This window comes from Papaver somniferum, chromosome 5 (assembly GCF_003573695.1).
Source record: "Papaver somniferum cultivar HN1 chromosome 5, ASM357369v1, whole genome shotgun sequence".
NCBI lineage: Eukaryota > Viridiplantae > Streptophyta > Magnoliopsida > Ranunculales > Papaveraceae > Papaver > Papaver somniferum.
Genome location: NC_039362.1, coordinates 183,751,045 through 183,772,861, shown reverse-complemented (window position 1 = coordinate 183,772,861; position 21,817 = coordinate 183,751,045).

Here is a 21,817-nt window from a genome sequence, read left to right as displayed (position 1 = left end):
CCCTTAAAAGCGGCTCTCAAGCCTTTGATAAAAAGAAAGCAAACAAGAAGCGGCTCTTAAAGCCCTTCAAAGCGGCTCCTATGCTAAGAGAAGAAGCGGATCTTAATCTCTTAAAAGCAGTTCTCAATCCTTTAATAAAAAATAATGAAACAAAGAGGGTAGAAACCCTTCGTCTCCAAAGAGGCTCTCAAGCCTTTGATAAAAATAAAGAGAAGGTGGAAACCCTCCAACTCCAAAAGCGCCTATTAAGCCTTTGATAAAAAAAATAATAAAAAAAGGAGGAGGAGAAGTGGCTCTTAAGCCGAGAAGAAGAAGTGGCTCTTATGCCGAGAACAGAAATTGGCTCTCAAGCCTTCCAACTCCAAAAGCGCCTCTTACGCTCACGATAAAAATGATTAAAGAAAGAAGAAGCGGCTCTTAGGCCCTTAAAAGAAGTTCTTAAAGCCCTTCAAAACGGCTCCTATACTAAGAGAAGAAGCGTCTCTTAAACCCTTAAAAGCGGCTCTCAAGCCTTTGATAAAATAAAGATAGAGTAGAAACCCTCCAACTCCAAAAGCGTCTATTAAGCCTTTGATAAAAATAAAGAGAGGGTAGAAACCCTACAACTCCAAAAGCGCCTATTATGCCTTTGATTAAAAAAGGAAAAAAAAAAGAAGGTGAAGCGGCTCTTAAATCCCTTCAAAGTAGCTCTTAAGCCGAGAAGAAGAAGTGGCTCTTATGCCGAGAAAAGGAATTGGATCTCAAACCTTCCAACTCCAAAAGAGCCTCTTACGCTCACGATAAAAATGATGAAAGAAAGAAGAAGCGGCTCTTAGGCCCTTAAAAGAAGCTCTTAAAGCTCTTCAATAGCGGTTCCTAAGCCTTTGATAAAAAAGAGAGGGTATAAACCCTCCAACTCAAAAGCGGTTCTTACACCCATAATAAAAGAAAGAAATAAAGAAGAAGCGTCTCTCAAAGCCCTTAAACGTGACTCTTAAGCCTTTGATAAAAAGAAAGCAAAGAAGAAGCGGCTCATAAAGCCCTTCAAAGCGGCTCCTATGCTAAGAGAAGAAGTGGCTCTTAAGCCCTTAAAAGCAGTTCTCAATCCTTTGACAAAAAATAAAGAAAGAAAGAGGGTGGAAACCCTTCGTCTCCAAAGAGGCTCTCAAGCCTTTGATAAAAATAAAGAGAAAGTGGAAACCCTCCAACTCCAAAAGCGCCTATTAAGCCTTTGATAAAAAAAATAATAAAAATAATAAAAAATGAGGAGGAGAAGTGTCTCTTAAGCCGAGAAGAAGAAGTGGCTCTTATGCCGAAAAAAGAAATTGGCTCTCAAGCCTTCCAACTCCAAAAGCGCCTCTTACGCTCACGATAAAAATGATGAAAGAAAGAAGAAGCGGCTCTTAGGACCTTAGAAGAAGCTCTTAAATCCCTTCAAAAGGGCTCCTATGTTAAATGAAGAAGCGTCTCTTACGCCCTTAAAAGCGGCTCTCAAGACTTTGATAAAAATAAAGAGATGGCAGAAACCCTCCAACTCCAAAAGCGCCTTTGAAAGAAAGAGAGAGGGTAGAAACCCTTCGTCTCCAAAGCGGATCTCAAGCCTCTGATAAAAATAAAGAGGGTAGAAACCCTCCAACTCCAAAAGCGCCTATTAAGCCTTTGATAAAAAAAAAAAACAAAAACAAAAAAAGAAGAAGAAAAAAAAAGAAGCAAGGAAAGGAGAAGCGGCTCTTAAAGATTTTCAAAGCAGCTCTTAAGCCGAGAAAAAGAAGTGGCTTTTATGCCGAGAAAAGAAATTGGCTCTCAAGCCTTCCAACTCTGAAAGCGCCTCTTACGATAAAAATGATGAAAGAAAGAAGAAGCGGCTCTTAGGCCCTTAAAAAAAGCTCTTAAATCTCTTCAAAAGCGGTTCCTAAGCCTTTGATAAAAAAAGAGAGGGTAGAAATCCTCCAACTCAAAAGCAACTCTTACGCCCATGATAAAAGAAAGAAATAAAGAAGAAGCGGCTCTCAAAGCCCTTAAAAGCGGCTCTGAAGCCTTTGATAAAAAGAAAGCAAAGAAGAAGCGTCTCCTACATCCCTTCAAAGAGGCTCCTATGCTAAGAGAAAAAGCGGATCTTAAGCCCTTAAAAGCGGTTCTCAATCCTTTGATAAAAAAATAAAGAAAAAAAGAGGGTGGAAACCCTTCGTCTCCAAAGAGGCTCTCAAGCCTTTGATAAAAATAAAGAGAAGGTGGAAACCCTCCAACTTCAAAACGCCTATTAAGCCTTTGATAAAAAAATAATAAAAATAATAAAAAAGGAGGAAGAGGTGTGTCTCTTAAGCCGAGAAGAAGAAGCGGCTCTAATGCCGAGAGAATAAAGCGGCTCTCAAGCCTTTGTTAAAAAAATAAAAAGAGGGCTCTCAAGCCTTTGAAAAAAAAAGAAAGGGTAGAGACGCCCAAGAGCAATAAAATTCCCCAGAACCCGCGACAATGTAACGAAAGCAGGGGTTGAGCACCCAGAATTTCAGTTTCGACCGATGAGCGCTTGTTAACATGAATGGTCCATTAAATACCAAGAATCTAACTCAACATACCTTAAACTAATACCAAAGCGGCTACGAAAAAGATGAAAAAATGATTAAGCGAGGCTATTTGGTCTCTGAACAAATGATGAAGTCACGTGTACCAGTGATATTGTCTCGAATATGTGCACCTGGCTAGTGGAAGAATAAATTTGCTCTCATCCTTCGGCTGCAATAAGGATGCAAGTCCAAAAAAGACTAAACCAGGGGACCTGCAGGAAGATGCAATCCAAAAAGACATCGAGAAGAGAGCAAGTCGAAGATACACCATACAAGGGGACTTGCAGGAAGAGAGCAAGCCCAAGAGACGCGGAGAAGAAAATAAGTTGAAGATAAACCATACAAGGGGACTTGCAGGAAGAGAGAAAGCCCAAGAGACGCAGAGAAGACAATGATTCCAAGAGAAACCACACAAGGGGACTTGTAGGAAGAGAGCAAGCTAAACAGACGCCGAGAGGAGAGTGAGTTGAAGAGACACCACTAGAGGACTTTCAGAAAGAGTGCAAGTCCAAGAAACTCCGAGAATAAAGCAAGTCAAAGAGACGCCGCACTAAGGGATTTGCAAGAATTGAGAAAGCCCAAGCGATTCTGAATCAAGACTATGGGACTTGTAGCGAGTGCAAAAGTCTGAAATCATCAATAGACAAGGGTACTTAAGAGTAAACGTGCAACGCCCTAGAAAGAGGCATATACGACTGACTAGGGGACTTGCAGCAAGCGTGCAAGTCAAACCCATCCGATCTTGAAAAAAACAAGGATACTCGCGTGAATATGCAAGTCTCAAGGTGAAGGCACCAAAAGAAGCGGATGATAGACTGTTGAGAACACTAACGCCTTTCCCAAACAACCAGGGGACTTAATGTTGATACCTGAAAAATTCCAAGGGAGAAATGTCCATATAGGATGTAAGCCCAAAGTGATAGTAATATGGCTTACAGAAAGGTATAAGAGATAATTTGGGCTCAAAGGAGAGGAGTCCTAATGACCCATTAAGGGAAGTCAATATAATAAATCCAAGAGGAAATACTAAGGAGTCAAACTTAGAAAGAAAGAAAGGGCATGCTTGTAAATACTTCTGAAAAAGGATGGATATTAGATAAAGCCAAGGAGAGAGATGCCTATAAAAGGTGAGGTTGATCTCCACTAACAAAAAGGGAGCTAACTTCTTGTGTTTAACCATGTACTACTTCCTAGAGTAGGCTTCCGACTATATTATAATATTTGTAGCTATTACACACTGCAGTTATTGTGCACGTTGCAAACTCTCCAATACCCTTAAAGGCTCAGCTTGGTATTGGAGATAGATTGGTAATGTCACTCGCGGTTGTTAAGATAGCTTTGAAAGTTAAGAATTCTCCTACATTATTATGAATATCAATATCCATACCAGTTGATTTATTATTTGGAAATATAAATGGATCAAAAGTGATGAAAATTCAACCTACAGGAGAAAGAGACCAACGCATATACTGACCAAGTGTTCCAGAAGGAGGAGCATGATCAAAATGAATTAATATAATGTATATATGATATGTAGTAAAAAATTTAAAAAAATGCATTAAATATCAGTAACGAAATTAGGTCTAATATGTTGAAAAACAAAAGAGCATCGACTTTTCCATATATATGCCATATTGTAACCACCGCCAAATAGCCAGGGGGGTCATCTTGATAATGAAATTGGGTTATTCTCATTAAACCATATAATTAAACAATTTGGTAACATGTTTATTAACTACAAATAGTATAAAATATATTTTGAAGTAGGAAACCAAACAACATACAATGGATAAAAAGATGAAAAGTAGTTTTAGTTGCTTCATTGCAAATAAGACCGAGTATATCCCGTCATTGGGAATATTTGGACACCACTATAGAAATTCTGAGGAGAATTATAATAGATTTTCCATAAGAATAGAAATAGTTTGTATGGGAGCTTCATATACCAAAGTTTAAGCCAAAAAAGTTTAGAGAAAAGTCTGTTAATATGGATTGCTCGTTGATGGCAGTATAAGGTGGTTATAAGCAAAACTTACATAAGAATGTCCTAGCATGGTTAGAGACCATTTTAATAAATCTATAGTTTGCATAAACAACCATATTTGCGGAGTATGCTAAATATGGTCACGCGTAAAATAATGATGAAGTTGTTCAAGCTTCCGGTTACAATGGTTGGTAAAATAAGAAAGAGTGGTTGGAGGAGGTTGTGTACCATAATTTGTTGGACCAATATCTAAGGAGCATAACAAATTATACTTCCAAGTATTAATAGAATTGAATTCAACAAAAATCCAAATGTAATGTTATCTAAAAATCCGTGGACCTTTAAGTATACTCCTTCATATCCAAGTACCATTATTGGGAAACTCATAAAAGAAGAAGTTTTTGTACCCTTACAGTCTCTTCTGCAAATCGAGAAGAAAGACTTTCTAAAACTGACACATATAATTTCCTTCCCACTAATTCACCAAAAAGGGTCAACAACCGAAAATGTTTAAAGCTGAGACAAATAACATGGGCCAAATCTAGGACAATGAATTCAGATTAGACCTTTGACCATTCCCCTCTCCATCCTGTTACCAATCTCAATATTAGAGTCATTCCCCTCTTCACCATTGAGATTGTGCCAAGTCTTGTCCCAAATATGGACCAGTCCCTATCGGTTAACAATCCTTTTAATCAAGAGTTACAGTTTCTTTGATTCTAGAACTTGTTTAGATTCCACAAACAGAATTCAAAAGAAAAACCAATTTTATTCAAAAAGAAAAATTTAACTTTCGGGTTTCTAACTTTCTATAAGTACCATACAAACAGGAAATGAGTCTTTGTCTCGGGGTGTTTGGATCCTAGATATGTCCATGTTCACTCAATAGTCAATCGTCTGAATTCTTACCTTTTTTCTTCTTTAATTTTGATCAACAATGAATTCTACTAGTCACCCTTTCTCCTTTCTCAACACTTTCACTTTTCTCGGTGGTACTCAAATACAGTGTAGTACCCATAATGCACCTTTCACGTAGCCAATCCACTCTAGACTTTGACCCGTAATAACAACAGTGAAAGGTCAAAATAGAATGTTCCAATTTACACCCCCAATTCAAACACTGTTTGACTTGTCCTCCCATACAATCCTCATCCTCACCTATAAACCGTCAGATCATTTCAATTGTTCCTTCATCTCATCTCTCTGTTATACATTAACGGTTTAGATCTAAGGATGACAAATAGGGATGACTATTGTTAGACCACTGCTCGGTCCAACTCGCAACCGTTGTTATCTCAAGCTTGTTGTCAAGTTTAGTTACCAAAACTATAAGTCTTGATTTCTAGTCTATCTCATATTTGAGAAAAAGTCTATCCACTCTATCATATTTGAGAAAAAGTCGTATAGCTATATAGACTTCGATTATACACATTTGATATTTCGAGCTGAGTTTAACTCGCTTACATATTTCTCGAAATATGTGTTGGTAAGCTTTCTCTTTAACCAAGTTCATCTTATATTCTTGACGAAAATCAAAAGATGATCATGTGAAAATTGCCTTGTAACATCTTATATGATTTGTGTGAGACAGTCATTTGATGTAGACTCGGAGTGTTTTGTATTGATCATTCGATCACTTGAAAATTGCTTTGAAGCTAATAGTTTGTGTGAGACAGCTATTCCCGTCTTCCGAGAATATTTAAATGATTGAAATGGGAGTTTAGAACTATTAACCATGATCGGATATAACACAGTATGCATACTTGTATGCTAACTATTGCAAGTTATTCCAAGTCCGGGAACCATAGTATGCGTTCTCGTATGCGTACTGGTTGGTTTAGTGAAAGTCCGGGAACTTAGTATGCATACCCGTATGTGTACTGGCGTAAGTTCAGTTCCGGGAAATTCAACTGAGTTTGGAAGGTATGCGAACATTTTCGCATACTGGTGAAACCAAACTTAGTCCGACCACTTAGGTATGCGTAACCGTTTGCATACTTGAGTAGGTTATGCTCTAAAAATCGGTTTGTTCATGAACTAATACATGTATATATTAAGGAATGCAATCTTTTGCAAACCGTGGATATAATGTTCATGATTGATTCGAGTGAATCAAAATCGATTTTGCTTCAATTGTGTCATGTATACTTCTATAAGAATATAAACAATTGAACAACTCTAGAACTAGTTTCATTTGAGTCATTTGAACTACTTATGATTCAGATGAATAAGGTTGATATGAAAGTGTTCATATGTCTAACTTCAGCTAACTATTTTTGAGCTAGCAAGGTGTACACGATTAGGTATGGTTACCCATATCTAAATGAAGTCACTTTTCATTTGTCTGTAACAAACTAAGTTCGATATAACGGTTGAAAGATATTATCTTGACTCTAATCAGGTTTCATCTAACGGTGAATATTGAATGCATTTTTACCAAGGTAACATTGATTGCAATCCCTGATTTGAAGACTATATAAAGGAGAACTCTAGCAACTGGGAAACCTGATCCACACACCTCCTGTGTGATATTAGTTGCGACTAGAGTCGATTCTCCTTTAAACTTAGGTTTTTCCAAAATCCTCTAGGTTAACGACTTGAAGACTTCATTGGGGTTGTGAAGCCAGACCCAACTATTTCTCTATAGATGTGTGTTCCGATCTTGCTGTTTTCTATCGTATTGAATACTATCTACTCTAAGATTTGCTCGAGATTTAATCTCCGATAGGCAAGATAAAAATTAGTCACAAGCATCTTCGTCCCATCGTTTGTGATTCCACAATATCTTATTTCGCTACCATACAATTAAGATTATTGTGAGGTGATTGATATTACTATCTAGGTTGTTCTTCGGAAATATAAGTTCAGTGTATCAATTGGTTCCTATTCACCTTGATTTATCAAAAGATGGAACAAAACTCTTAGGTATTTCTGTGGGAGACAGATTTATCTATTTAATAGGCTTTTCTGTGTGAGACTGATTGGTTTATCAAGTCTTCGACTTTAGGTCGTAGCAACTCTTGGTTGTGGTTAAGATCAGCTAAGGGAATCAAGTGCACAGGGTCCTGCTGGGATTTAGAGGCGTAAGGAACACGAATATACCTTGATCAGAGTGAGATTTGTTAGGTCTCAAGTACATTCCACTCTAAAGTTAACTTGGAGTAGGCTAGTGTCTGTAGCGGCTTAATACAGTGTGGTGTTCAAATATGGACTAGGTCGCGAGGTTTTTCAGGATTTGTGGTTTCCTCGTTAACAAAATTTCTGGTGTCTGTTGTTGAGGGGTAAATTTAGGTTTAAGGTTCTACCCGTCCTAGCTAGCCAAATGACCTCACATTACCAAGAATAGTAGGAGAGAGAGTTGTCTTTCCATTGTACCTTATCTTTCTTTATATAGACTTTCCAAAAGTCCCTTCCTTTTATTACATCATGCCATGTGTCCTAAACTTGTTTAATTACTACTAATGTCATTCCTTCTCTAATAAAACCTCCTTCTTTCCTATTAATTCCTCTCTTGTCCTTTCCATCTAATAGACACTTTCTTGGTGGACTTGGGCTTTAGTCTCTAAGTCCCCATGTCTCATGTTGGGCTTGCCTCCCCTTGGAGGGAATACTAGCCCGGCTAAAGGGGTAATATTTTTCATATATCAACATTAGTCCCCTGATTATTGGGACAATTTTTAAATGACCCGATAGTCAAATCATCCTTTACTCTCGATCTCCACGCGTCACAAACAGCGGGACAGTTGTTATGTCCCTTATGATGACACTTCCTCTATATATAGATGTTGTTCCTTACATTCGATTATCTGCCTCAAACAACTCTTTTTCCATTTTTTCTTCTTCCCGTAGGATACTTTACTTAAATGGCTCATTCCCATCATGGGTACGTTTTAACTTTAGCGCCTATTCCTGCGCTGGTCTCAATGTTCAAAGAGGCGGAACTGGAGCGCCTGTTGTTAGTGAAGGACGAAGTTGAGGCGCTTCGTGAACACATATTAGAGAAAAGGGACTCCATGAGTGTCCAGTTTGCGGAACGTCATGAAGTGCATCAGGCGGCTCAGAGGGCCGGACACATGACATCTACCATTCAACATGCTTTAGATGACGCTGTCACAACTTGGTACGCTGCCAATTCACTTCTCATGGAGTCCTCACTAATGACAGCAACTATAGATCATGCCATCGCCGATTGTCATTCGTGTACCTCTGATCAAGTGACTCCGCGGCTCCCGGGGTACACTCTGTCTTTAGCGGCTGTCTCAGTGCTCGTAAACTTTCTCTATCCTAAAGATGAGCTCGCGCGTCTATTAGTCTTAAGAGCAGAGGTGGAGGTACTGTGGGTTCACATGAGGACTTGTTTACACAAAGCAAGTAGGGAGTGTGATGAACATGAAAGTACTCTTGCGCTCGCTCGTAATGCAATAGGTAAGGGAAAAGTTATGCGGGACATCCGCATATTGATAAGCGAGGCTAACTGGAAATTATCTCAGGATGCCATTCAGTGTGAAGAGGGGCGTTTAATGGCCGAAGTCGTGGATATGGACATTGCCCGTTGTCGTGAGCTAATGCTGCGTGTCATTTTGAGGCGACTTATTTTGATATCTTTTTATTTCGTGCACTAGTTTTGGGATTCCGTCTCTTGTGGACTTCTTTTTGATGTTAGTACTATTTATTGCTTGTTTCTATGCTTCTCTTCCCTGTTGCTACTTTCCCTACCCTTCTTGTGTTGTAGGTATTTCCCTGCTGGTCTTTGATCTCTGAGTCCCCAGGACTCATTTCAAGTTTGCCTTCTCTCTAGGGGGTACCTCAGTGCTGCCTAGGAGGGGCATCATCTCCTGTACTTCATGGTCAATATGAATCGACACGTATCTCCAGTGTAAAGAAAGAAAAGGAGGTATGGATGGTAACTGCATCGTGAGTCACACCATTTACCTTTATATACAGTTCTTCTCCCTAGTATGCTTACTAGTTTCTTTTTAATTTCATTTTCTCATTCTCTTGGTCAATCGTATTGCATGCATGGCCAACTCTCTTCATGAGTATGTGTTACCTTTGGCGCCTGTTCCCATGTTGGTTTCGGCGAGATTCAGGCGCTGTGAATTGAACCGACTTCTGCTTGTGAAGTCTGAAATCGAGGAACTTCGAAAGCAGAAGAAGGTAAATTATCGAGATTCAGGCGCTGATTATCTCTCCTTATTTCCAAAATCTCCCAAATGAAGAAAGATTTACTTTATTTCCAAAATAATCTCACGTGTAAATATTCTTCAATTAATTCTTCACATGGAAAATAAATTATCTTTCCCGGTGGAATATATTTGTAATAAAGTAAGAAAGATAAAATACTCCCATTTTCAGTTTGGATGTGCCAACCCCACTTTGATTTCATTTCATTTGCTGCGTTTGTGCCTCGCCTATGAAACAATTTTATGCTGCTGATATATATGGAGATACCAGGCCAGCTACATTTTGTCATTTTTTTCACTGTGGTTGCTGATATATGGAAATACCAGGCCAACCTCATTTCATCATTGTGGTTGCTGATATATGGAAATACCAGGCCAACCTCATTTCATAATTGTGGTTGCTGATACATGGAAATACCAGGCCAACCCGGCTGCTGATACATGGAAATACCAGACCAGCATAATAAGTGTTGCTGATATATAGAAATACCAGGACAGCATAATTGATCATTGTAGTTGCTGATACATGGAAATACCAGGCCAACCACATTTCATCATTGTGGTTGCTGATATATGGAAGTACCAGGCCAACCACATTTTTCCATTTTCGTCGCAAACACCATTAAGTCTCACATTTTGCTGTTTATTCGCTGGATGATCGAATTCACTTGTACTTTCTACAAAAGCACTAAAATAGTATTAGTAACTAAAATATTGTATCATAGCTAATATAAATATGGGTATAAAATGTAGCATATACATGCTTATCAAAACCCCCACACTTATATTTTTCTAGTCCTCGAGCAAAACAGAGATATTATGCAATTGATTTTTTTTTTAATTCTAAGAAAAGTGAAAACCTGCAAAAATATGGATAATTACCCACTCCCCCACACTTAAACATTACATTGTCCTCAATGTAATTGAGTCATCCAACGTAGAAATTAAGATGGGAAATACAAAAATAAACAATAAAAATAAGAGATAGAGTAGAGGGAACAAATCTGATGGGTTGACTCCCATGAAGCGAAATGTATTTGTTTCCCTACTTTCCAATAGCATGTAGTCTCAAACAAGGTGAGGTTGGTACCCCAATGTAGTCTCAAACAAGGAGACCACAGGGTTTTCCTGCTGCTATAGCCCTAGATGCTTCTTTGATCTGATTTTCACTGAAACCGAGGGAATCGAAGAATTGTTGAGCCGACATCATTTTGGAAAACTGATTAGCTACGCCTTTTGTATTCTCGAACGTTGGATTATCCGTCTCGTCTTCACATGCTTCCTCGTTATCTTCCCAAGGCCTCCAAACATCCCCACTTGGATCATGGGAGAGCATCATGACTTGGTGATGGACCGCCTTACCATTCTCCGGGTTGCCCATCTCGATCTCATCTATCTCCAGTTTTTTCTGGAACAGTCTCCGCAGATTTTAGCAGTCGATTGTAGGGTGTTGTATCCTTCGGTGGAAGTGACAATACCTGGCGTCGTTTTTGTCAATGGTGCTGAGGTCCGTCTTTGTTGGCGGCAGTTGAGTTTCTGGATTTGCTATCCACTGCTCCAACAGATCTACGATCTGTTCCTTGCTACATGGTACGGGCGGAGGAAGCGATTGGGTACTCCAACCTTCTAGGTTATTATTGGCGCGTGTGTTTCTTGGTACGGTTGATATGGTGTTAACTGTGTTGCGCCAGATATAATCTGAGTTGTGCTCCTCAACACAATCAGCGATTCTTGTCGTCGCTTCTTCTAGCTCAATGAACGTGGGGAAGCAAAAATTGACCAGGCTTTTCTTAAAGGACGGAGTCATTCCCCGCACACAGATTTCCACTAGCGCCTCCTCCTTAACATTTTCATGGAAATCTAGAGTGAGCAGTTGGAACCTGGTGATGTATTTTCCTATTTCCTCGCTTGGGCGCTGGTTGCATTTGCTTAGATCTATAGTCATAACCTTTATTTTTGATGAATAAAACTTTCTGAGGAAAATAGTGGACATGGTTGACTATGAGATAATGCTTCCCGTCTTTAGGTTATCGTACCAGGTAAACGGTGTATCAGTTAGCGACTTCGGAAATTCCCTTAGACATAGTTTTCCGTCGGTTGCACGGTCGTTCATGGTAGACAGAAATCGACTAAGATGTTCCCTCGCATTTCCTTGTCCGTCGTAGACTTTGAACTTTGGTGAAATATAATCCTGCGGGTATTGATACTCTGTAATTTCCAAGGAGTAGGGGCTATCCATGAAATCGTAATTATCGTGTTTGACAATTCTGTAGTTCATTTCCAAGTACTTAGCCGTCGCTTCTTGCGTCATGGATATAGGTTCTTCATTTTATTCTATTACTTCCGCCGCCTCTTTAGCATTCTTCTCGGCGTTCTCTACCTTCATGAGTTTTCTCAATTCTTGCTCTCTTTGTATGTGGTTTCCCAATTCCTCCTGCATCTCTTTGAGGGAAGGTTGATCGAGTGGTGTTTCCTCGATTTCCTGTTGCTTATCCTTTTCGCGCGCGTCGTCTGTCTTCTTTGCTTGTGTCGTGGGCTCCGATATTATCCCTACTATTTCTCCCTCTGTGTTATGTGGCGGGATGTTCGGTGGACTCTCTGTCGCGCTTGAGTTAGCGCCTCCTGGGTGTATCATAGTTATCTAGGCACGAGACTCGGTATGTGGTCGCCAAATGTTGAGGGGTGAATTTAGGTTTAAGGTTCTACCCGTCCTAGGTAGCCAAATGACCTCACTTTACCATTAATAGTAAGAGAGAGAGTTGTCTTTCCATTGTACCTTGTCCTTCTTTATATAGACTTTTCAAAATCCCCTTCCTTTTATGACATCATTCCATGTGTCCTAAACTTCTTTAATTACTACTAATGTCATTCCTTCTCTAATAAAACCTCCTTCTTTCCTATTAATTCCTCCCTTGTCCTTTCCATCTAATAAACACTTTCTTGGTGGACTTGGGATTTAGTCCCCATGTCTCATGTTGGGCTTGCCTCCCCTTGGAGGGCATACTAAACCGGCTAAAAGGGTAATATTTTTCATCTATCAACATCTGTGTTATTTATTTTCCGCATTATATTTGTTTATATAATTGAAATATCACAGCATCTGCATGAGTTCAATCAATTTTGAATCCAACTTTTGGTTGTTGATTAAATTGATTGACACTTTGATATTGGTTTTTGATACCGTCCAAGTTATTTCTTATTTTCAATCGGGCTCGTAAATTCCTGTTTGTTTGATTGCATATTGAATTGAGAAATTGATATATAACTCTTGGATATACTTTTCTTAAGATTGAGTTTGACTGCCTAGTTGATTCTCTTGAAAGTATATTGGAGTTTGTCCATACAGATTGCTAAACAATATATTGGGTGAGGTTGGTAGACCCCTTATTTTTCAATTGGTAAATATCAGAGCAGGCAAACATGCTAAGACCTTATAAGTCTTAGTTTGTAGCGATCTGACTCTATGGAAAAAAATTGTTATCTCTATAAACGTATCACCAGTCTTCCATGGCTCAAATTACTCATGGTGGAAAATTTCTATGCGTTCTTTTCTTCAAGATCGTGATTTTCAAGCATGGGTACGTGTTGTTAATGGCTATGATCCTCCGGTTGTTACAGAAGGCGATGTAACTGTTCCAAAGGATATTGGTAGATATGAACCTGACGAGATTCCTGTTGTGAAGCAAAATTCTGACTGGTTAAAAGCTATTATACATGTCATTACCCCATGTTTGAGGGTAAAAACTGATTCTGCTGTTTTTGGTAAATTTGGGTGTGTTAATGAGAAACGAATTCAAACCCTAAATAATGCACTGCACGGGAATACTTTTAGATTCGAGAGATCAATATGTAAGACTCTGGCCTAAACCAAGAAATGGCTGTTCCAGATTCAATACGGTCATAAAGTGAAGGAGAAGTGGTTGATCTTAGGGAGGGAAGCGAAGAAGGTGTTTCAGATCAGAATGTTGAATTATGAAGGTGTGGCTGTTTATGACTTGTATCAGAATGTGGAACTGGCTTGCAGAATGTAAGCTATCAGTTCTTGGTGTTTTCTGGATATTGTGTTGATAACACTTGTGTTGTGTTGAAATAGGTTGAAATCCTATTTATACAAGTCATTGAGCGCACACCCTGATCTCGTAGGAAGTGGAGGTGATCAAGCAGTGGACAAGTGGGGTTGTGTAAAGAGTGGTGATCACCACGTTTCCAATTATGAGGGAGAACTGATCATACTTTCAACCACTACTCTTATTGTTGTTAACCGTCCGTCTTTCCTGACACTTTCTCGTAATGGGCGCGTTGCACGCCGCATGCTGTAAACCGCCAGACCAATACCCCAGTGAGTATCCCCCAGTTTGTGACATGTTTGATGTCTCGAGTAAATGGGTCAAGTCGTGGGACTTGACGCTGAAAGCAACACGTAGCGCTTTAGGTAAAATAACTAAAGTATTTGTGAAGCTGATATTCATGAAATATCATATGTATTCGTTGCATGTGAAGCATCGCATTTAAGCAGCTCAAATTAATCGATGTGTATGAAGCATCGTTGTTTTAGATCTTGATTGAATAAGTCGCGGATAAGTGTCTTAAAGGAGGTAGCATGATCGACCACCTTTGGGTGATCGTTTGGTGGCTCTAGGGACATCACTTGGTCGATCACTGCTCGTGGAGGAGGGGTGGTCGGTGATCATGGTGTCACCCTCCTGACCATCTAGAAATTAATCTAAACCGTCCGACCAAGCTAGCAGAGTTAGTCGGACAAGATGATTTGCGGCAGTTGAACACTGCCGCTGATTATATTTTAGGGTTTGAAGCTGCATGGCCAACCCTTCTTTGGGCGAGCGTTCCGGGACATCGAGCCCTAGTTCGAACAGGTCGGTCGGCCATGTGTAGAGGTGAGTCAACGGTAATCACACTGACATCTTCGGGGTCGCCTGCAATCAAATCTTGGACGGTCAACTCGTCTGGCGAAGTTGGACGGCGGAGATGATTTGCGGCAGTTGCATACTTCTGTTAATCTAATTTTAGGGTTTAGGGGTTGTGCGGCCAACCCTATTTTGGATGATCGATTGAAAACGCTGGGCGTTGATTTGAGCAGGCCGATCATCTCTATACAAAGGCGGGACGTCAGTGAACGCGCTGACATATTTTGTGTCCCCTGGAATTGAATCTAAGCCACTTACTTTGGCTGGAAAAGATGGACGATCGTGATCAATTTGCGGTAGTTGTATGATATCGCAACACAAATTAGAGTTTTAAAGTCGTGTGGCCATTCTATTTTGGGCCAAGGATTTTGGGCGTCATTACCCTATTAGAGAATATTCGATCATTTGACACAATAGCCGAGCCACTAGTGAACGTATCCGCATCCTACACGTTGAGCGAGATCGAATCTAGGTCGTCCGACTAGACTGGCGAAGATGGGCGGCAATAACATATTGACGCAAACACAAATTAGGGTTTTGAAACGTCCACGTCCATACTAGTTCGATCGAACGACTTGAACCATTATGGTCTTGTTGCGGGTAGGTCGATCGACCAAGGGAGGAGCTGGGTCGTCAATGAACATGCCGACACTTCCTTAACCGTTTGGAAAAGTTGGACAATTGGGATGTTTCTCAGACCGTTTTGGCCGGTCTAGCTCGTCCGAGCTCTCCTCTTCAACAACGCGATCACCCATGTTTGGGGTTGGCGTTCAATGACGTTGAAGCATGTTAGATGAAGTCTGTACGGTCGGGGTATTAGTGGGCCCGCCGACGATCATCGCGATGATCTCCTATTTCTGCCATGGCTTGGCTAGGATTGTTAAATTGCGCGGCCAAATTGTGTGGTCGTGATCATTTTGAGACTGATATGGACAGTATAGAGTTCCCTTAAGGAATTTAAACATGTTTAATCGATCTATATTTAATTAAAAGTGCGTAAATACGAAAATCTCAGAGAGTGATGTAGCTTGTGCGGGTATTTTCATGCAGATCTCAATACTGGCACTTCAGGAGATTCATGCTACTCTGCTGAGAGTGAACATTTAATTGTCATGTCATGTCAATAATGAGAGTTCGGCTGGGAACATAGCATATGAAAATACTATGCAAGTCATGCATTAGTTGGTAATGTTGGCAAAAATAGAATTCACAGAATATTTGGGATTGCTAATACGCGCACCATTCTGGGTGAATTTCATATATATATATATATATTGAATTGCTCAATGAGCGAGGAGGGTTTTTTGCACGCGTTACTCTTAAAATGGCTTTACCCTTGCAGGGTGACAACGCATTAAATATTGTTTTACAATTATAGCCTTGAACTAAAAACCACCATCAACATTAAGTCCCCTGCTTAGCACGTAATGGTTACACTATTGCGGGGTAAGCACTAGATGGTGACAAATAAAGGTAAAACTTATGAGAAAAAGTTAGATGTTACCAGGAGAGATGGGTCGACCTATCCTTGGAACATGTCACGTTCAATAGGCGTCTAGGTAAGCGTTCCCCTAGCATGATGTCGGTTGGCCTCAGGTAGATTAGGCATACTGTTGGTTGGAATCTCAAACTGCATTCTAAGTCCCTTGTACATCTGAGTATCGTTTGAGAGCATGTCCAAGCTTTCCTTATTCATGACGATGTCATACTCCTCGACTCTGATGTGGACAAGCCCTGTCATGAGGAATATCCTTAAAAGGTTGTTGAAGCAATTAAAGCAACTCCCAAAGAGAACGTTGATGCATCTTCCGAGAAGGGTGTTGAAGCGGATCGAGAGGATGTTGAAGCATCTCCTGGAGAGGACTTTAGTGAAGGCTCCATTGGCCCTGGCATTGACGACACTTCTTTGATGTTCAGTAGTCTGCGGTTAGAGCAAGGGATTGATTGAATAATAATCCTTCATTTATGCTGCTTTTATGATTTTATGTTTCCAGTTGGATAAATGAATGAAATCTCCCGAGTAAGAAATACAAATTCTTAGAAAGATCTCGCAATGTCTTGAAACTTTAGACGTAGCTCTCCTCGGTAAGGTTAGAGTAGAGCTTGTGTACATGATTCTGCAATCTGAGCCCTCTTATTCTTTTCTTTGATATTCCCCTTGTAGACTACATGATTCTTGAAGATTTGTGGCGTGCCAGCTAGGTACGAGGTTTATTACTTAACCATTAAACTTTGTAGATAATACATCGCCATAATCATTTGAATGCTATTGTGATTATATATGGGTATGAGGTGAGGTTTTCATCCTAGGGAACAATGTCTTCATGTGTTCTAAGGAAGTAAGTTCATAAACTTGTTTGTGAACCTAAAAGGAAATTGCCAGGAGTTATTGGTTTTGTTATTCATTGCATATCTTATAAACAACCAATATGTGTGATAGATTATAACCGCTCACAACTTGTTGTGTTCTTGGTAGAACTATTCACAAAGTCCTGACTTTTGTATTAGTATAACTTTTATTAGTAAAACCAATCTTAAGTAATCACCTGTGGTATGATCGGATTATGTCTGCCTTGGGGAAAGGGAACCGATCCTAGTAAGGGAAGGGGAAACGATCCTTGTAAGGGAAAGGGAACCGATCCTTGTAAGGGGTGCAGTACATCAAGGGGAACCGATCCTTGTATTGGGTGCAGCAAGGTTTATAGCAGAAAGGGGAGCCGATCCTATGGACATGTGCAACACATATAAGTTAGATACCATATATATGTGGGAAACCGATCCTAGTACCTAGTAAACCGAATCTTTGGGAATCTAGTGTGACTATGCGTAGTACTCACATGAAGGTAGAACCGAAACTTGTTTTGGTAGAACCGTAAACCCATGATTGTGATTGAATGTTGGTTTGATCAATCACATAGTTCTTGAAAGTCATATGAACCAATTCTAAACTTGTTTGGAAGTGTGGAAAATTGGTTTCAAGGTTGTAAGTGTGAAAGAGAACTTACAAAGTAAAGATGTCGACAAACTTTGAACACGTGATGTGAAAGTTTATTTCTATAATTGTTCAAAGATATTCCTTAACGGCTAAGGGAAGAGATTCCCAAGAGCGAAACATAAGTAAGATAATAATCTTTTAATTAAGGTTATTAATTTAACTTTGTAGGGAAATTACAGAATTAGTAATATGCATTTATTAATTAGATTTTCTGAGAGATTTCGATTGTTATTTTTGGACAGAGCATTTCCAGGAATTATGAAAACCGAATCTGTGCATTTGTGAATATCTTGAGAATATTTTCGGTTTTGGAAATTCCTTGGTGTCCAAACTTCCTTGTTTCAGTTTTGGAAGTTCCTTGGTGTCCAAACTGAATTCTGCTAACATATCAATATCAACCAATTAAACAACTTTTTTTTATAGAAAAACTTAGGCTAAAGAAGCACCTAAGACTGATACACAGAGTTTTCAATTGAATAATTTCTCATCCTACCAGCATTTTTTTTACACAAGAGAGCAATATTAAAAGTATCCATGTTGTGAAGTCTATGGATGTGCTTGAGACTTAATTAAACAAAATAAACATGGTTGATAACAATATTACTATCTTCCTCTTCACTATTACTTCTTTCATAGTAACTTAGATGGAATCTTCCTTTGGCAGCTTTATGGTAAAGTAACTTGAATATAACTATAGTCTCCATGGTTTCAGCTTCTATCTCTATATTTGTGTGTTTTATTTGGAAGGCTAGATATGCACCTCCTGTTGCTCCCCAATCTCCAGAGTATCCTGGATGTCCTCTGGTACCAATGATGTTTCCTGCAAAATCCATCAAAGTCAGAGAAGTATAGTAAATCAAGATTTTTGGGTCTTGCAGAGTGCATAATTTGATGATCTTCCCATAATCAGTTTGTAAATTATGATTCAGATTATAGGGAGTGATGTTATAGTTCATATTTGAATCTATTTCCTCAGGTAAGAGTGAGAAATCATGCATAATGTGCTCTGGTAAGTTGTGAATTCTATTGTGGTTGCAGAGATGTTGTTTAATGCGCATAGAAGTGATTGCCGCATTTGGCAGGATTTTTCTGAAAACCAGATCACATCTCGCTTTCTAAATATACCAACATGTAGTGGTATATATGTTGCTGTCCTGGCTGGTCATCCCAGTCAGAAACCAGGAGTTTAGCCATTTCATGAATATAGTGGTGTTATCAAAGTGAGTGTTAAGAGAGACAAGAATTTCCTGACAAACTAAAGTTGCAGCAGGGAAATTTAAGAACATATGTGTCATGGTTTCTTCTTCCCCACTATTGAAAATGGTGCACAAGGGATCAATGTAATGTCGTATGCTAGATGTTTTATCATTAGTAGGGAGAATCCCATGAGCACATTTCCATGGGAAAATCTTGATAACTGGAGCCACATTCATGTTTCAGATTTCCTCCCAGTTTCCTGTTGTAGTATCATTCCTGTAAAGATTGTCAATCTTTTCCTTATATAGAGCCTTGACAGAGAATTTTCCAGTGTCATTAAGATTCCAAATTATCTTGTCTTCTTAAGCAGGATGAGTTTCCAGAGCAATAATATCTTGAGAGTTGTAGAAGAGGGATTGCACTAGAGTGACATTCCAGTTTCCATTTGGGAGAAGGAGAGACTCCACTATTTCAATATGTTTAGGACAATTTGGTGGCTTATTGAGTCTTTTAGTGATGCTTGGGATCCATATATCTTCCCAAATTTTGATTTTTCTCCCATTGCCAATTCTCCAGACACAGTGCTTTTGAATGTTGTTGATGCCTTCTAGAAATTCTTTCCATATACAGGAGTCACCATCTTTTGATTTTGTGTCCATGTTAAGTGAATTGCTTATAACTCATAAGGATATTTTTGTAAAGTCTATCATTCTTCTCCTTCCATAATATCCACCAAATATCAAACGACAAAAATAAACTCCAAAATTTTTAAATCTTTTTTTTTTTTGATCCGTAAATAAGATTATATTAGGAAGGAATGCAAAATTACAAAGTTGTAAAAGCCACCACACAAAGAGAAGCCAAAAATGAAGACAACCCACCCCTACAGTACAAGTTAAACCCACACCCAAGGACCAAACGGAAAGGCCACTTAGAAAGAAACCTGTTTTAAGGCATACTGAATTTTTTTGAGGCATACTAAATAATGCCAAAATAGGGTTACTAAATAAAAAACAGCATCACCCCTTATCCACTCTTTTTGATAATGGCATAACTACTCTTACATAATTAGTGTTAATGATTATGATTAGATATGATTAGCTAGGAATTTTAAGGATTGATTAGAATTTAAATTATCAGTGGTGAATTAGTACATAAATCAAATTTATGTGAGAGAATTGGGATTTTTGAGAGGAAGAAGAAGAAGAAGTGGAAAAAAAATAATTGGGTTTTGAATTTTGAGATTTTAGTGATTAGATGTGACCAAAATGGGTGATTCAAATCAGAGGTAGACTTCTATACGAGGTTTAATTTCTTTTTATAAGTTGAATCTGTCAAAAAAATGAATTTTTAATACCCAGATATACTGACCAGATGAACAGTTCGGCTGATAACTTTTCAGCCGAACCTCCGTTTTTTGAAAATATACCTAGGTTCGGCTGACAAATTATCAGCCGAACCTAGGTGTATTTTAAAAAAACTGAGGTTCGACTGAGAAGTTGTCAGCCGAACTTCACTCTGAAACTGTCGAATTTAGGTTCGGCTGATTCGAACAAAATTTAGCAAAGTCGCATTAGCCGAACATAGTATTTCTCTAAATCATACACTAGGTTTGGCTCAAAATTGATACTCCACGAGCAGCCGAACTGATCTTCTGAAAACCCTAATTTCATCCTTCCAATCATATTCTAGCGATTAAACGAAATAAAATCAATCAAAAACAAGATGGGTTTGTTACACATACATTCTAAAATACATCTAAGAGCAATTGAGATTTGGATTTCGCACTCCAATGTCGCTCATTTTGATTCGTGTTTGCTTTGCTTGATAAATTTCTTGATTGAATTGGAGTCCAAGATGTTCAAGTTTAAAGTTTATTTTGATTTTTGATTTTAGGTTTTTGAGGATAAGGGTGATCTAGTAATTTAAATTGTTTAAGTATATATAGGTAATTGCACTATCTTTAAACACCCCTTATAAACCCACCCTAGATGGTATAATGAATGAGTATGCCTCAAAAAAATTCAGTATGCCTCGAAACAGGTTTCCTTAGAAAACCCTAAGGCCCATTCAAAGGAATGAAAGCCTAATAGAGACCCAAATCAAGAAAAGCCTTGAAAGAAAAGTCATTCCCAAAACCTTAACCCTAAAAACTTACTAGAATTCTTCCCAATTTGATCCAATTCCACCTTAGTTTCGTCGTTCCAACCAGTATCCATCCCGAAATCGCCGCCACTTTTTCCATCAACTATAAACAGGTACCTTCCATTAATAAAATCAGTGATCTCATGATGAAGATGATCGAAACTCAACTAGCAGATCAATTGACATTTGGCATGAACACCACAGCACCCCATTGTAAACCATAAAGAACTAACTACCATCACCACCACCTTAAACTTGAAAAATTCCAACCAAAACTCCGATGAACCGTCTCTGTGTAATACAGAAACCCCTAGGAAAAAGTCATCACGAGAAGCTTGGAAACCAAAGAAGATCAGAACTATCATCAGATCCGGCCAAGAACACTGCCATGATTCGATTGTAACTCAACTTTGAACCGCTTCTAACATCCTCTGCATCGCCGCCTTCAAAATTGAGATCCATCAAACACCAATGAAACCGCTCAAAAGAGTTAGGAAAGATTTACACAAAAGTTTTGATAGAATATGAAGATGAAAAGGAGAAATAAAGGAAGATGAAGAACAAAAAATAGGAGTACACGGATTTTGAATGATGGTTATCAGCAACTTTGGATCTAAAGAATTAATCAGGGTAGGAGACTAAAAAGGAAGGGGACTATAAAAACAGGGATTTAGAGTTAAAGATAGAGAGAAAAACTCAGGCACCCAAAACCACATCTAGAAAAAACCCACCGCAGAGGAGAGAAATCCTTGCTCAGATGTAGTCCATGGACTAGATCCGAGCAAGCAAGGTAGCAGATTTGGATAGAAACTAGTTTGTTTGTTTTTTTTTTTTTTTTTTGTCTT